The sequence below is a fragment of the Fundulus heteroclitus genome, chromosome 10 (assembly GCF_011125445.2).
Source record: "Fundulus heteroclitus isolate FHET01 chromosome 10, MU-UCD_Fhet_4.1, whole genome shotgun sequence".
Taxonomy (NCBI): Eukaryota; Metazoa; Chordata; class Actinopteri; order Cyprinodontiformes; family Fundulidae; genus Fundulus; species Fundulus heteroclitus.
In genome coordinates, this window is record NC_046370.1 from 16,648,206 (window position 1) to 16,664,090 (window position 15,885).

At 40.7% G+C, this 15,885-nt stretch overlaps 1 protein-coding gene across 3 annotated transcripts in view; it reads left to right on the forward strand.

The window, feature by feature from the left end:
• Positions 1-245: 245 nt before the first annotated feature.
• LOC105937900 (leucine zipper tumor suppressor 2) overlaps positions 246-15,885 on the forward strand; it is a 40,340-nt gene continuing 24,700 nt past the window's right edge. For 2 of the 3 annotated variants that reach the window (XM_036142120.1, XM_036142123.1), the window contains exon 1: positions 246-454. The gene's annotated coding sequence lies outside the window, so the exon portion shown is untranslated. Of the gene's footprint in view, positions 455-15,621; positions 15,827-15,885 lie in introns of those variants that run through there. The other variant, XM_036142121.1, reaches the window with a different exon arrangement.

The window sequence follows — 15,885 nt, forward strand, 5'->3', positions numbered from 1 at the left end:
ACGCATGCCGCACTTTTCAGATTTTGATTTGTAAAAAAGAAAAAAAAAAGTAAAATATGAACAAATGCATATACTTTACACAAGACATGTGGTCAATTACATAAAATGCTACAAAAAGAAAAAAAAAACAATAAAGTTAGTGGCCTATAACAAGAAGTGTAGTTATTTATTTTGAAAAGATTCAACCGGATGCAGGTGGTAGCCGCTCCAGCTAGCTTCCCCTCCGTCGCTCCCTCACTCCCACAGCAGCTTCTGTCCGAGCCAACAAACGCGCTACGTGAAACCAGGAGACGCCGCAGAGCTTCGGGCAGGACGTTTACCTCCCATTTCATCAGCACACCCCCCGACAGGCGGCTACAGAAGAAGAAAGTCAACGTTGCAAGCAGTTTTCTCCCCTTTAAAGACACTTTTAACGTCACGCCAGGAACCAATGCCCTACAGGAAGCTGTTCGTGGTAGGTCTGCTCGAGTTTTCCTACTTTAAACGAGTTTTAAAAAAAAACCCAAAACAATCCAAATAAAAAAAAAATTAATGCGTAAAAGGTTTGTTTGTGTACGCTGTTGTATTGGTTGAACTGCTCTCCGGGTGGGTTTGTTTTTGTTTTTTTTGTAGCGTCTAAGCGCGTTAATTACCTGAGGACAGGTGTGAGGAGGTTAAATCCGCGTGCTTCTGTCTCCTCCGTTTTAGATTAGCAGGAAACGAAATGGTCAAATTACCGAAGCAGTTATTTATTTATTTTAAGTAAAGCGAAAAGCAAACAGCAATCTAATACAACAGAGTTGTGCTTCGTCCTTTTTGATAATGTCTTAAATCGGTGCCCATGGTTTAGGCGTGACAGGTTGGATGGACGCAGACACAACAAAGTAGCTCCTGCAGAGTAATTGCTCACATTTCCTGCTCGGACCGCAGCTCCAATCCAGCAATTATCCTTATCGTGGACTTGCAGCATTCTCCTCCATCTAATCCAAATAAATCTCATTTCTTTTATCTGGTTTCTCTTCGGAAACAAGCGGATCTGGACCGTTTTCTGCAGAGCCACCCTGTCTGATGATCAGTGAGCTCTCTGTGATCTGACTGAAGGCACAGCCTGTTCATGTGTTGTCACTTTACAGACACAAACTTCATATGTGTTTTTATTGGGATTTAGTGTGATTGACCACCAGTTTGCGCAGTGTGAGGAAAAGGATAGTTCAAATCTGGATTGTGGGGAGTGCGTTGGTATTCAAGGAATTCAATTTTGAGCTCATCCGACCAAAGCATCTTCTTTTTTTTTTTTTTTATCCTATCCTGACTTGAGGGAGGACTCTTAAACGGCTTTGTGTCTATGGATTGCTTTCTTCAGTTTAGTTCATCTTTACTTTCCTCGAAGGACAGTTTGCTGTACAATCAGTAGATAAAAAAAAAAAAAGACAAAACAACATGCCATAACCCTAATCAACAGCTATCTTCAGCCTCTCGGTTTCACTGCGTGGCGTTCTATATCTAAGCTCAGCCCAAAGTGGATTGGCTGGGGGAGGATATATTAATGTTGGCTTTCTTTAATGATCTAATATTAGAAAGATCACTAGAGATTAATATTATTATTATTTTTTTTTACTGTGTTCTTTAATAATGCCCCCAACGGATAAGAAAAGAGATAAAAAATGGGCTCAATTTGACATTTTTTTTAGAAACAGGTCTGGCATTTAAAAGTGCGTAGTTTCCAATGTGGGTCACTGTGGCTTAATGGGTCGAGTAGTTGTCTTGCGATCGGAAGGTTGTGGGTTAGATTCCAGCTTCCCCTTGTCACCTGTCGCGGTACCCCAGGGCAAAGCACTTAACCCCAAATTGCCTACTGAGCTGCGTGTCGGTGTATGAATGCGTGCGTGTCTAGTGTGCAGCGCTTTGAGCGGTCAGTATGACTGGAAAAGCTCTATATAAGTTCAGTACGTTTACCAAGAAAAGACCAAACACCGGTGGGCTTTTTGGTTGTTGATCACTACCAGAGGGATCGAGGTGGGGCTTTTTTTCATTTGACCCACATTTATGCTGAAAAAAAAAAAGGAAGCTTTGCACTGTTCTTCCTGCCCTCCTCCAATCAGACCCGTAAAGTCAACAGCACTTGTCCTCTTCAAAGGATTGCTCCACCTGAGCGGCTGAGCTCCGCAGCTCCTCAGTTCAAGCGGGCGTGGCTCATTCTGCAAGTCCCTGTAGATTAATGTCCCCCTTAAAACGGACAGATCGTTTAGAACCTGTTGCTCGTTTTGACGTCAGACACTACGGATATACACTAAATGTGTGCATGATACGGCTGAAGTGTAGTGCTGAATGCATGCTATTTAGAAAGGCACCAAGTTTTTGGGGGGAAAAAATCAAGGGAGATTTGGACAAAGTCAGGTTTACTGGGCCCCAAAACGTGTGACGTAGCGAAGTGAGTAATGACATTCTGCCATCTGATGTTATGATGTGGACTGAGGGGAAAACGTGTCCCTAGGAGGCTGTGGGCGTGCTGGACCAGATCCGTAAACACGATGGATGTGAGTCACCTCAAACATCTCCACCTCCAGATCCATAGAGGCTCCGTGGGATAAATTAAACAGCGCTGTTTGCTGCCCTGCTTTATTTTTTTAAAAACATCTGGATCGGCACTCCTTACCGACATTAAAGTAGACGCCGACCGATATGAGTTTGCTTATCCTGGCTGACCTGTGTGAATACCTAAAATAAACGGCATTCCCCTTGTACCGCCGCGTGCAGCCACTCCTTACTCGATAAAGATGCACGGCTGTGTTACGCTGACAGGTGTGAAGCCGGAAACTCCAGGAAACACAATCTTGTGTTACTTTCTTAGCAAGGCGCTGCTATTGTTTACCAGCGTTTGTCATGCACCGCTTCACGGCGGCGCTGGTGGCGCGTTTTGCGAGAAGAAATCCCCCCCGGGAGTGCTCATTTGCCGTAAGTAAAGCATCTAGTCTATTTTTGCAAGCAGCTGCCTCATCTATAAACTATTGCCAAATGTTTGGAACAGGATCAGAACATCACAAAGAAGGAGAGGAGAGGGGGAGGAAAAACCCAAAACACACCGAGCAAGTAGACCCCAACGCTCCAGCTCTGTAAGTGGGTCGGATTCACATTTCTGCACCTTAAGCACACACCTGAGGAGGCGGAGCTTTGTCAGAGGGACGTTTGTGTTTATTTGCATCATCACAGCAGATCTGCTCAGTAAGCACACATCAGCTTGAGTACGTTTTAGACATCCTCTATGTTCGCTGTAGGGTCTCGGTGTCAGACATGGCTTTATTTCTAAGTCTTTTAGGGTTTTATTTGACTCTGTTCCTGTCGTATTCCTCTTAACTCCGTTCTTATTTGTAGGTATTATCCCGCTTTTGCTTATTTGACTCGAAGGATTTCAGCGATTTGCATGAAAAATACCTAACGCCTCTTCGTTGGAAGAACACCTGGCCGGTTCTCGACCGACGCGCCGTTTTCCTTTCGGGTTTTAAAAGCGTCTCGCCTCAAATCGTGGAAGCTCCGAAGTTTGTCCTTGAGTTTTTTTTTAAACCCGGGGGGGTCAAGTTCCTCTGCTCTTTCTGTTCTGCTCCACAAACCTTCCTCATGAACAAACAAAGAGAACCGAAGTTTAGGAGACAAGTAAACAATGGGAACGCAGTGAGAGCTGTCAGGCAACATGAAGGCTGCGTTTTAGTTTTCCTGTGGGACCGTCACATCAAGAACAGCGCTGTTTGAGAATTTACAGGCTTCCTTTGTTTAGGCTGTCCCTCACTGTGTGGGAATTACTCTGCTGTTGATTGCTCTTCGCTGTAATTAGTGATTTCCCCAAAGCACAGCAAACGCGCCTGTAACACTGGCTAATTTTGGTATTTCCAAATAAGGGAATGTGGCACAATCGTTAATGTTGACTCCCTGTTCGTCATCGAGAAATCTGCCAAACGGTGAGCAAAAGGCAGCCAAGAAGAGAGGCGGTACTTGTGATGACTTTGCGTCTGAAACACCAAACTCTGGTATCAGCCGTGACACAATGTCCGCCTGAGACAAAGACGTCATCTTTTACTGGAATTCATGACGTTACGAATTACCTGCAGGGTTTTTGCAGTGTGGATGAGTAAGTCACGAGAACGTTTGTCCTAGAGACCTAACAAACCAGGTCCCCACAGAGGGATTTAAAAGCTCTCTTTGCCAGTGTTTAAAGGCAACTTGTGATAAAAGACAGAAATGTCGTCTGTATTTAGTTGGAAGTCATTTCTGCTCTGGTTCTGACCAGCATTTTTACTCTGTGCTCACATTTCTCTCAACCGTGTCACCAGGATACGTGGAACGGCAAATGAGTGATTGTAAGAGTATAAAATTTCTATTTTTTTTTAAACTGGTGAGACTTTAGTTGGAAAAGTTTCTTTCTTTCTTTTTTTTATACCAAAAAATGCATTTAAAAGACACTCATGTCAAACCTCAGCCATTGTCTTCGTTAAATTCAGGGACAGGTCTTTGAACAGCAAAGCGGTAGAAATTAGACAGACTTCATCATTCGACTGCTCATTCGCAACGTGTATTTGAGCGAAATTTTCTTGCAAGGCTCCAAGTAAAAACAGTGAAGAAAAAAATAAGTTTTTGTCATTTGCCAGGAATGTAGCGGTAAACCAAAAAAAGGCATTTTACATGTACGGAAAAGGCGTGTGTAAGGCCTCGTGACTAGTGCAAGTACATGTAGCAGCAGGACGTATTGCAGCAATAAACCAACCAAATGACGGTTCAAGAAAAGAAACACAAACTAATAAAAATGTTGTGACATATGTCAGGTGAGCTTGACGGTTTACCCGACGGCTGAGAGTTAAAACGTTGAGCTGTTGAGAGCGGTGGTCTGACAGCTGATGACTTGGTGAACCACATGAAAGGCCGACCCCCGCTGATTAGGAAGTATAAAAAAAAGTCTGTAAAGCCCCTAAACAGCAAACTATTAAACGTTCTGAACAGTAAAGTTATCTGTTTAAATAGCAGAAACATGCTGCAAGGCCCGTTTTATGCTGTTGACGGAGGCATCTGCTGACACACAAAAACGAATTGGCAGCATCGTGACACTTCTAGTCTGTTCAGTCGTAAAGGAATCAATGGTTATGACTGATAATATAACTTTTTTTTTTATTTATTTGCTTCAGAGAAGTGCATTATAAAATTTCACATCAGCTTTGAAACCCAACAAAAAGGCTTCATACTTTTAAATAGTCTTAGGTTTCAATGCTCTAAAACGTGCTTTATTAATTGCTTCTTTAAGAAAAAAAAGCAATAAATATCTTTTAACTGTATTCAGTGCCTTGAGGTCCCTCTTTTTGTTTCTAAGAGTCTAATTTTTATAAATAGTTGAAGCAATGATGTACTGAGATTGTCTGTAATTATGTCGTCAACCTATTTCAGCCACAAAGGAATCTGCACTTGCACGACAATTCGGTGTTGTGCTCAGAAACAAATCATGAAACGGCTTTCTTTTTTTTATTTTTTTTTAGATAGGATGTATTTTAAGAAGAGAAAAGCTTTGTGTGGATAAGTGTTAACGGCTTAGACACTGTTTAAACATTTTCCCCTTCTCGGTGAGGCAAATATTAACTTGGCTGTGAATATTTAACCCGTTCCCTTTTTGTGTTCTGGCTTTAATAAGACATAAAAGGACACTCTGAAATCAGTATTCCTGACATTCCTGTTTATGCGGCGGAAGGAGCATTTCGTGCTGGCACCGCTCCACGTTTCTGGCTGCTTTCACAGCGGTGGATGAAAGCCGGTCGAACGACTGGAGTCGGTGTTTACATAACTTTTCCTCTGCAGTTACGCGAAAACGTGAACTTGACGGATCATGAGGCATCGATGAATGAAACGGGGGAAACCTATAAATCCTGAAAGTGGCTGAGAACATATGTCAATTTGTAGCGATTGTGCACCCGGGGTTGAAAGTGTACGTTTCATTCCGGTCGGCATTTAAAATTGTGGATCTTTATCAAGGTGCAAGGGTTGTGATCCCTGCGCTGCATTCGGATCGGCAGTGATTTAGTTTAGTTTTTTTTGCACAGCTGGACTGGACACACTGCAAAAAACATAACTAAAATAAGTAATATTCTCTGAAAATAAGTGTATCTGTCCTTGATCTGAGCAGGTAAATAAGATGATCTGCCAATGGAATAAGACTTTTGCACTTAAAATAGGAACACCTCATCTCCATCATCTAATTTCAAGTGCAGGATGTCTAATTATCTTATTTTATGGGTCAAAATACTCATCCTATTGGCAGATAATATTATTTACCTGCTCAAATCAAGGACAAAAACACACGTTTTAAGAACATTCTACTTATTTTTAGATCCGTTTTTGCAGTGCAGCTGTTTGTTGCAGGGGGCAGAAGGTTTCATGGACATTATAAAATTCTGAGTCTGTGAACAAGGCGACACGTTTCGGTTGTTTCCTCCTCTTTTTGAACCTGACAAAGCGCCTGTCCTGACCTGGTTTGGTCAGGTTAGACAATTCCTCTGTGCCACACACGCATCTGTCAGCTTAAAAATTGGAATATAGCAGGTGTGGATTCAATGATTGCCTCACTGGTTCATGGAACAAATTTTTATTTTATTTTTTAAATACCAGTTTTAGGTGACCAGAATAGAGACCATAGCACATCTTTTGGCATCGTTGCCATGTTTTGTCACCTCTTCTCCCTCTGCTCTGATTAATGACCACATATCGATACAATTGCATTGCACTGCTGTGACCTCGTTCCCTTAAAACAATAAGAAGATCATTAATAAGACTGTACACTGCGAAAAAGGAACTAAAAGTGGGTAATATTTTCTTGAAATGAGTGTATTTGTCCTTGATTTGAGCAGATATATAAATTAATCTGCCAATGGAATAAGATTTTTGCACTTACAATATGAACACCTCATCTCCATCATCTTATTTGAAGTGAATAGATCTAATTTTCGTATTTTAGGGGTAAAAATACTCATTCTATTGGCAGATCATCATATTTACCTGCTTAAATCAAGGACAAATACACTAATTTCAACAATATTTTACTGACTTTTAGTTCCTTTTTTGCAGTGTATAAACCTTACCTGCTTACCCAGGAGGTAATTCAGCCATTTGATTCTGGTGTTGTGGGCCAAGGGCGCCCCTAAAGGTCATGGGACACTGACCAGCCATGGGGAAGACTGCTGACTTGACCGTGGTCCAGGAGACGGTCATTGACATGCGTTTATAGACCGCCGCTTCTAAACGTATTAACTGGTAGTTTAGTGGGAGGAAAACGTTTAATGGAAAAACAGGCACAGAACGCCGGGATAAAGGCAGCCTTGAGGGGATTCTTTAAATGACAAGCACATTAAATAAAGATCGGTTTTAGCTATATACCTTTTTTATTTTGTTCTTCGTGTATATCACAATCTCTCCCTCTAAATGAACATTTAAGAAACCGCTAGTTTTCGAGCTGCATACCTCGAAAGTATCCCCAGATTGTGTTACAGATGAAAAGAACCCAATCACCGCCTCCTTGGATAGATTACTCCTAACCGATTAACACGACACGACTTATTGAATTTGAGTGCACTGCGATCTAATTTGGATCAGGACTCCATTATTTTTTAAATGACTTTGATTTACTTGTATTGAATTTGTATTTAAAGGGATTCTGTTGAGTCCTAACCGTTTATCTGGTAAAGTGCCTTGAGATGAGTTGTATTGACTGATTTTCATATAAATGAACTGACTTTGGCAAAAACACCAAGTGTTAGGAAAAAAGTTAGCCAACGTGTATGTATCACATTGATTTAAAAGTTTCAGCAAAATATTCTTATTTTAAAGGGCAATTTACTTATAAAGATAGATCATTAGAAACAATAAGTCATCCAAATGTCTTTATGACAATGAGAGGGTGCGCCTGCGTCGCCCCTCCGTACTCGATCACTGCTCCGCTTAGCCCCATCCGTTTTCTTAACGACTCCCAAATGTTTCCTCCCCGTCTCCCTCGGACTTGACCCGCGTCGGTGCGCCTTTTTTTTTTTTTTTTTTTTTTTTTTCTGCAGTCACTTTGTGAATGAGCTTTGCAGAGCTGCTGCTGCAGCAGCCGCGATTAGATTAACAGTTTTGGTAAACAGCGCAGATAAGACGCAAGGTTGCTTTGCTCACCGTGAAGTCAGCGTGACAGAAATCACTCGGTGTTTGGGTAGAGCGTCCTTGGAGGAAGTTAATTCTGATGTAATGTCGTTGAATGTCTCTCTGTCATGGCAAGAGAACGTTATTTACCTCAACCCTAGATTGGTAGCTCCATCTGTTGGTTATAGATTTGATAAGTAACGTATAGTGCTGTGCTAAAGCGTTTAGGCCCTTGAACGTTTTCAGATTTCACAGAAAAACCGCTAACTTCTGTGTTTTGTTGGGGTTTTATATGACGGAGCCAAATAAATTTGAACCGGTCTGAAGTGGTAGGACGGGATACATGGTGGGAGTTTTCATTTTCTTCAAAGACAAATATGAAAAGGTTGGCGTTCATCTGTCGTCAGTCACCCCTAATCAATACTTTTTGGGATAATTTGAGAGTTTTGAGTCCAAAGATGCTCAGATTTAGTTTTAGATCTAAACTAGGGCTGAACAATTAATCGCATTTTCAATATAATCGCGATTTTAAAAAAACGCAATTTCCAAATCGCAGAGTCTGCAATTTTTGGCTCTGTAACAATTAGGGAATTAGACACGTCCATTAGGTGTCGGTAATATGCTTAAAGTGGGTTTGTCTCCACATGGAAGGGAAGAGAGTTGCAGCAGTGAGATAATCTAATTGTATTGTTTTAGAGTTTGTATAATCATACATAGCATTAAGTACAGGTCAATCAGTTTAATACATAGACTTGTTTGTTGGTTGCACTTTATGTTCAACAAGGATTGATGTGCAAATCAACTAAAAGCTGTTCTCTTGAATAATATTATGATCAATAGAAACATTAAAAGTTCATATTTAAAATAGTCCTTGTTAACAAACATCTTTATTTAGAGGCCATTTTTGTTGCTTGTGGTTAATGCAGAGAAAAGTCAAAATTGCAATTTTGGTTGAAATATATCGTAGGCAGAACGCAATCATTTCTGCTCCGAGTTTAGATGCTGTGGGTCTTTTAGCAACTAATCTGCACAGCGAGGAAACAAATTGATTTGTTGTTTGTATATGTTTAAAAAGACATGATAAATTAAAAAAATCGCAATTAGATTATTTTCCAAAATCGTTCAGCCCTAATCTAAACCATGTCGTTGTGCCTATGTCTGTGTTTAGGGTCGTTGTGCTGCTCAAAGGTGATCCACTGCCCCTGTCACAAAGCTTTTGGAGCATCTAACATTTATTTATTTTTTCTCAGGATTGCCCTGAATTCAGCCGAACACATTTTTCCATTCAGCCCTTACAGCTTTCCTGACCCTGTGCAGAAAAGCGTCCTCACAGCATGATGCTGTCACCACCGTGTCCTTAGGGTGATGTGCAGAGTTCGTTTCTTCCACCACAAATAACATTTTGCATGTGGGCCGAAACACTTTAATTTGGGTCTTATCTGACCAGTGGACTTGCTTTCGTATGTTTGCTGTGTCTTCTATGTAGGTTGTGACAAGCTTTAAACAGGACTTCTTATGGTCAATGCAGTTTTTTTTGCCATGGCTTTTGTTTTTTTATAAAAGGAAAAAAAACATTTTTTCTTCGACTCCAGATATGTGCTGCTTTTTCTCAAAAAACTATAAAAACAATGACGTTTGTGGTTGAGATGCGATAAAATACGGAGCGCTCCTGATGTTCATGAATGAAATTTTGAAGCACATGTGCAGGCACATTGGCTAGCTGCGCAGATTTTTACTGCCATATTTCGTGGTGAGCATTTTTAACACGTTGACTTAAGCTTTTGTCTTTTTTTTTTCTTTTTTTTTAAATCTTCATAAAGCCAAACCGTTTTTGCAGAGTTCGTTTGCAGGCGGTTGGATTCAATTAGCTCAGTCTTCGGTGGGGGGGCGTAAGAAGATTTAGCCCACAGTCTTGTTACACTTGGAGCGGTGCCCACATGTGTGATTACGCCGATCTGTTAGAGTCGTCAGGAAGATATTCCGCACAGACTTTGTTGCATCATCTGTTTTTAATTGTGGGTGATTATGTGCATTGAAAAAAAAAAAAAAAAAGGAAAGGCATAAACAACATGACCTTTTCCCATGAGCAGCTGTGATTAGAGGTGTAGTTAGTTTGATCACGACATACACAGCTGCTGCAGGGAGGCCCATATGTGCAGAGCAGTCCAGCAGGATCTCTCACTTCCAGTTCTGCTTTCTTTTTTTTTCTTTTTTTTTTGTCATCCTCTCTTTCTCACATTTTTGGCTCTTCAATCATGACCATCGGTGTCATCTCTTGTTTACTCTTCAGCGGCGTCAGCTGCTCGCCGTCCTTCTGTAATCCATCTGTAACCTCCGACGACAGTGTCAGCCCACAATGTTTCTCGTTAAGGCCCGGAACATGAGAAACGGCAAACAAAACAAATCGGTAATTCATAAAGCAAGAGGTTTTAGCTCTTTTCCATGTTTGTTTCATGTTTGTTTCGTGACATTGCAGCGAATGTCATATTGGAGTTGGCAAAATAAAAATCTCAAAGGGTTTTTCCCCAGTGGGACGCCCACTCTGTCACCACCAGAACTTGACTGAATTCCCACTTTGTCTTACAACATGAGGATTGTTTAATGTTCTGGTTCATCCTTTTTAAACTATTGCTTGCTTAGCAGAACCTGCTGGGGCTACGGAGTCATTGTGCGTTTCATTATACTGAATTGAAGGGTTACCTGTGAGTAGACATGAGCCGGTAAACAACTGTATCTGTATTAACTCACAAAAGAAATGAAATGTAATCTAATTATTTTTATAAAAAAAAAAAAAAAAAAGAATCACTAACTTCTACTGCTGCTAAAATACAACCTAGCCATTATTATGGTTATTATAAAATGTAAATCTGAGCAAAAATATCAACACTAACTCAATTTATGAGTATCTTTCAAGTAAACTGAGTGATGCTAAGAGTATAACAAGCTCATATTAAATGGATAATTAGCCCGGCTATTTACTGAGGCGGCGCTTCACAGACATGCTGTCTATCTGTATTTTTTTTTTAAACACCTGTATCTTGATGAAAAGGGATGGATTTCTTCTTTTTTTTTATTCTTATCAGAATTATTGTTTGGTGCTGGAAGATTTTTAAGCCAGCTGACTAACAGGGTGCAGCAACAGGTGGAAGGGCAGCATGCAGTAGGGTCATTGCTCTGTTCACGCTAGCCATTTATCAGGCATTTTATCGGATCGGTATACAGGAAAATGTTTAGCAGCTTTGAGAGTAACATTTTAAAACTTTGGTATATCTTGAAATTGTTGATTGTGCCTTTGCTCACTGACATTCCTGTGGGATTGGTTGCTAATTGTTTTATTCTGTATCTTTCCTTCTACGTCACGTGGCAAAGTTGAATTATTCTCCCACATCACCGCTCTTCTTGACTAAGGTTTCCGGATCACTCTGGGTGGTTTTTAAAAGAAAAAAAAAAAGGAAGCTTAGAGTGGTATTTTTTTTTTTTTAAACATTTATCAGGTCTGCTTGTACTGCAACCTTTTCATTTAAATTTAGTTTTCTCATGACAGAGGGGGGGGAACATGGTGTTCAACTGGACTTTCATTATGTAAGTGGGACGAATCCTCCCGCTTGGTTGTTTTGGGTATTTTTAAATACATTTCTCCTCTGTGTCGGTGTGATTTCTGGCCTGATTATTATCCAGCTGAGAGGACATATGACAACATCCAGCTCCACTTTATTTACCAAGTTTTCTGCAATATAAAAAAAAAAAAAATCAAAGATAACAGGACGGTAACAGAAGTATCAACAGATTCACACCTCTACAGTACAGTAAGTGAATGCTGTTTTTTTTTTTTTTTGAATGGAGAGACTGGCCAGTTGGTGGGTGGATGAGCGAGTGAAAGGTGAAGAGGTGGTTTGGAGGTGCGAATCACATTCTACGTGAGTGGTGGGAAGCACGGTAGCTGCGTCACAGTGTTGCATAAGATCAGACGTAGGCAGCGGGGATGTAGCTCTGAAGCGTGGGGAGCCCTGATGAGATATTTATTGTTCGAACAGTCATCAGTCCATCCATGTGTGCTTAGCAGGATCAAAGTTGCTCCAATGAATCGTCACCGTTTCCCACAAATGTACAGTTGGCGCGTTAAAGTTTTTTTTTCTTTTTTTTGCTTTCTGAAGCACAATTATTTGGGAGAGTTGAAAAAAAAAAACAGTAACCCAATCAGTTAATTAACTTATTTTGGGCATTTATGTATTAAAACAAGCCTAATGGTACATTGAATCTCCATTTATATTACCACATTAACCTCATTACATGCAAAAAATATACATGCAACACCTAATGGTCAGCGTGAACGGAGGAGTTTTTTTTTTTTCTCGGTACGTTTTGGAGATGTCAGAGGATGTTTGAGGTTTGGCTTGAATGATAGACTAAATGAGGAGGTCTGCGGAAAATACGGGGATTATGAGCCATTTAAGATGGAATGTAATGTTTTCCATGTGGACTGTCAGGCATGCTGGTTTTCCCTGTTGACTGACTTCCCCGCCCTCTGCCCAGTTTATGCTCTTTAAAACATTAAATATGTCTGTGGTAGAAGGATTTCTAAGTGCTTGTTGCGCTGTTATTATGCCCTTTGTCACACTTAAACAAGCCAGCGTATGTAAATATAAAGAATGGTCTCAGTACCACTTGTGAATGATGTTCTTTTTCGCTCCAATACTTCCCTGTTTTCCAGCCGGGCTTTGTTTCGGTGTGACGGTCCCATGTTTTCTCATTGAGTTTGCTAGCTTGGTTGGAACCGTAGACACTTGGTTAAGCATGAGAATAACAATAATAAACCTTTTGTGCTTCAGGCTTTCACTATTTTAACAGCAGAGGTATTCAGAAACCACACTTAGTGGGGGTATATCCTCCTTTTTAACACTTTTTAAAATGTTCTATCGTTTTCCACATGGTTGTTTATGATGGATACATTCATGTCCACAATTATATTACCAAGGATTGATGATGTTGCTTATAGAAAACCAAACTTTTGCCATCAATAAAAATGAACATCATGATCACAATGTTTTCAGCTTCAATTTGAGTTCATAAATTGAATATTTGCCAATTTATCCAGTGATTAGGAGGAAGTTGGTTAAAATAATTCTTAGTAGTGGCTTGGAGACCGAACGGGTCAAGCAACGCACCCAGGGATTAAAGAGTTATTTGGCATATACCCAGTCTGCATTTGATCATCCATACTTCTTACAAAATGTATATTCAGAAAAACAACAACTTTAAATTTTTTCGACCACGTGCGCGGAGTCACTATAAAATGCCCGGCGGCAAGAAGTCTTCACATGAAACTGTTTTATTTGTGCAGCTGAAAGTACAAGTTCCACATAAGCATTACGTGTTTTACTTGAGGGTTTAGCTACAATACGATAGTGTAGCTGTTATATAATTATTCCAAGGACGCAGACTGTCAAGCCAACCAAACACTGTCTGTCTACAGTTTTCTCACAACAACATGACGTTCGTGCTAATGAGATGTGTTGGTTGTCAATGAAGTTGTTTTTTTTGACATCATCAGACAAGGCAGACAGCACTGTGAGGATCATGTTCTTTGATTTCTCCGGTGCTTTTAACCCAATTCAGCCCAATTTGCTTTGTCAGAAACCCCAGATGACTCAGGCGGAGGCCTCAAAAGTGGCCTGAATCCAAGCCTACCGGACAAACGGACCACAGGTCGTGAGATCTAAGGGTTGTGCGTCTAACCGGGTAGTGATCAGCACAGGAGCACCGCAGGGGGCTGTACTCTCACCATTCCTTTTCACTCTTTACACCTCAGACTTCCAATACAAGACAGACTCCTGTCATCTGCAGAGATACTCAGATGACTCTGCAGTTGTTGGGTTAGAGATGGACAGGAAGTACAGGGAGCTGGTGGACCGCTTTGTGGCATGGTGTGGAAACAATATGTGGATAAGACAAAGTTCGGTTTTCCTCAGATTTAAGCTTGTTTGCTGTTGTGATGACACGGATAAGTGAGAATTTGCACAGGCATAAAACAAGGGAGATGGATTTAAGAAGAAACAAGAATAGGTCCAATACTATCACCATACTGGGAGAAGAAGTGGAGTATAAATACCTCGGTGTTCACCTGGACAACAAACTGGACTGGAGATGCAACTGTGAAGCTGTCTACAAGAAGAGACAGAGCAGACTGTGCTTCCTGAGGAAGCTTAGGTCCTTCTGGGTTAGCAACAAGATGCTGCATGTCTTCTCTAAGTCTGTTCTGGAAAGTGTGATCTCCTCCACCATCATCTGGTAGGCTAGCTGCATCAGAGCAACTGACTTAAAGAAGCTCAATAAGCTGATAAAGAAGGTCGGCTCTGTTCTGGGGACTCTTCTAGAACCTCTAGAGACGACTGTGCAAAGAGTGATATTTCATAAAATGAAAAACATTGGCAACACAGAGTATCCTCTTCATCAGACTGTTGTGCAACAATGGAGTGTCTTCAGTCAGAGGCTTCTCCAGACCCGCTGTGAGACAGACCGCTGCAGGAGATCCTTCCCGCCTGCAGCCAGCAGCATCTACAACAACTGTGAAGAATTTTCCTGTGCATAAAGTGCGAGTGTAAACATTGCGTTTGGGGTGGGCGTGGCCAGTTACCGCTTATTTGCATAAAAGTGACAGAGGCCTAAAAACAGCTCATTCTGAATGAAGCTCAAAATGGGAAAAACTGGGGAGGGGGAAATCTTAACTATCTGAGAATGATATTTCTGCAATGAACATGCTTTGTGTGGGCTATAGATCTATGTTAAATGTTTAAGCATAATAAGACGTCATTCATTTATTTAGATTTTTAACCTGTCCTGTAACCTTTTAAATTGTTTCTTGACTTCATGGGTTTGGCAGTTTTCACATCCGGGAAGTTTAACTTGGCTTTCTGATTTCATGAGTTCCCAATATGGACGATTATTTTTGTCCTCTAGGGCTACGTTAGTTTGGATATCTTTTTCCCTTTTTTTTTTTTTTTTATAAATTAAATGGCTACTTTAAAATGCTGTTTTGTTGTCAGGTTATATTTGTCCAATACAAAAGTTAGTTTGATCAAAAACATTTAGCGGTGAAAACAGAAATCCTTAGGGGAGTGAATACTTTCTTTTTTTAACAGAAATTACTATTAACTCTCGCAACATTTACTATCTTTGTTTTCTACTTTTCTTTCTTTTTTTGTTTCCATTTGCAGTTCTTTGGTAGAGTGCGCTCGCCGGAGCATTGGTAAACCTTTTGCCTCCAGATTAAACTCTAATCTGTGTCCCATTTCTCTCCGTCTGCCCTCTTTAGCTGAGCAGAGGCAGATTTTTAAACCGATTCTGTCCTAGTATCCAGATCTCTTACAAGCTTTCGGTTTAGGGCTCGATTGTTAAAACTCTTCCAGCCACTGCGATGAAGTGCTGCTTTTATCAGTTACTGAGCGGTAACTTTACATTTTTTTGAAGGTTAACGTGACACAAGAAGGAATCCGAGGACATTTTGAAACCGAACGAAGATCCTTCTTCTGGATGACATGAGCTTTTTCACAACAGAAGTTAGAAGTTGCTTCGAGAGGAATTGAAGGGCACCTGAGGACAATTTAACGAGGAGTGTCAAGATGCGTAAATCCATTCAAGTGTGCCCTTGTTTAAGTTGCGTTTCCTAGATGAAGCTGCATCTCCCTATCGATCAGAAATCCAGGTTTGTGATGTTAAAGCAGCCTTTTAGTGAATGAATGTGACCTCCCACAAACTCCTCCG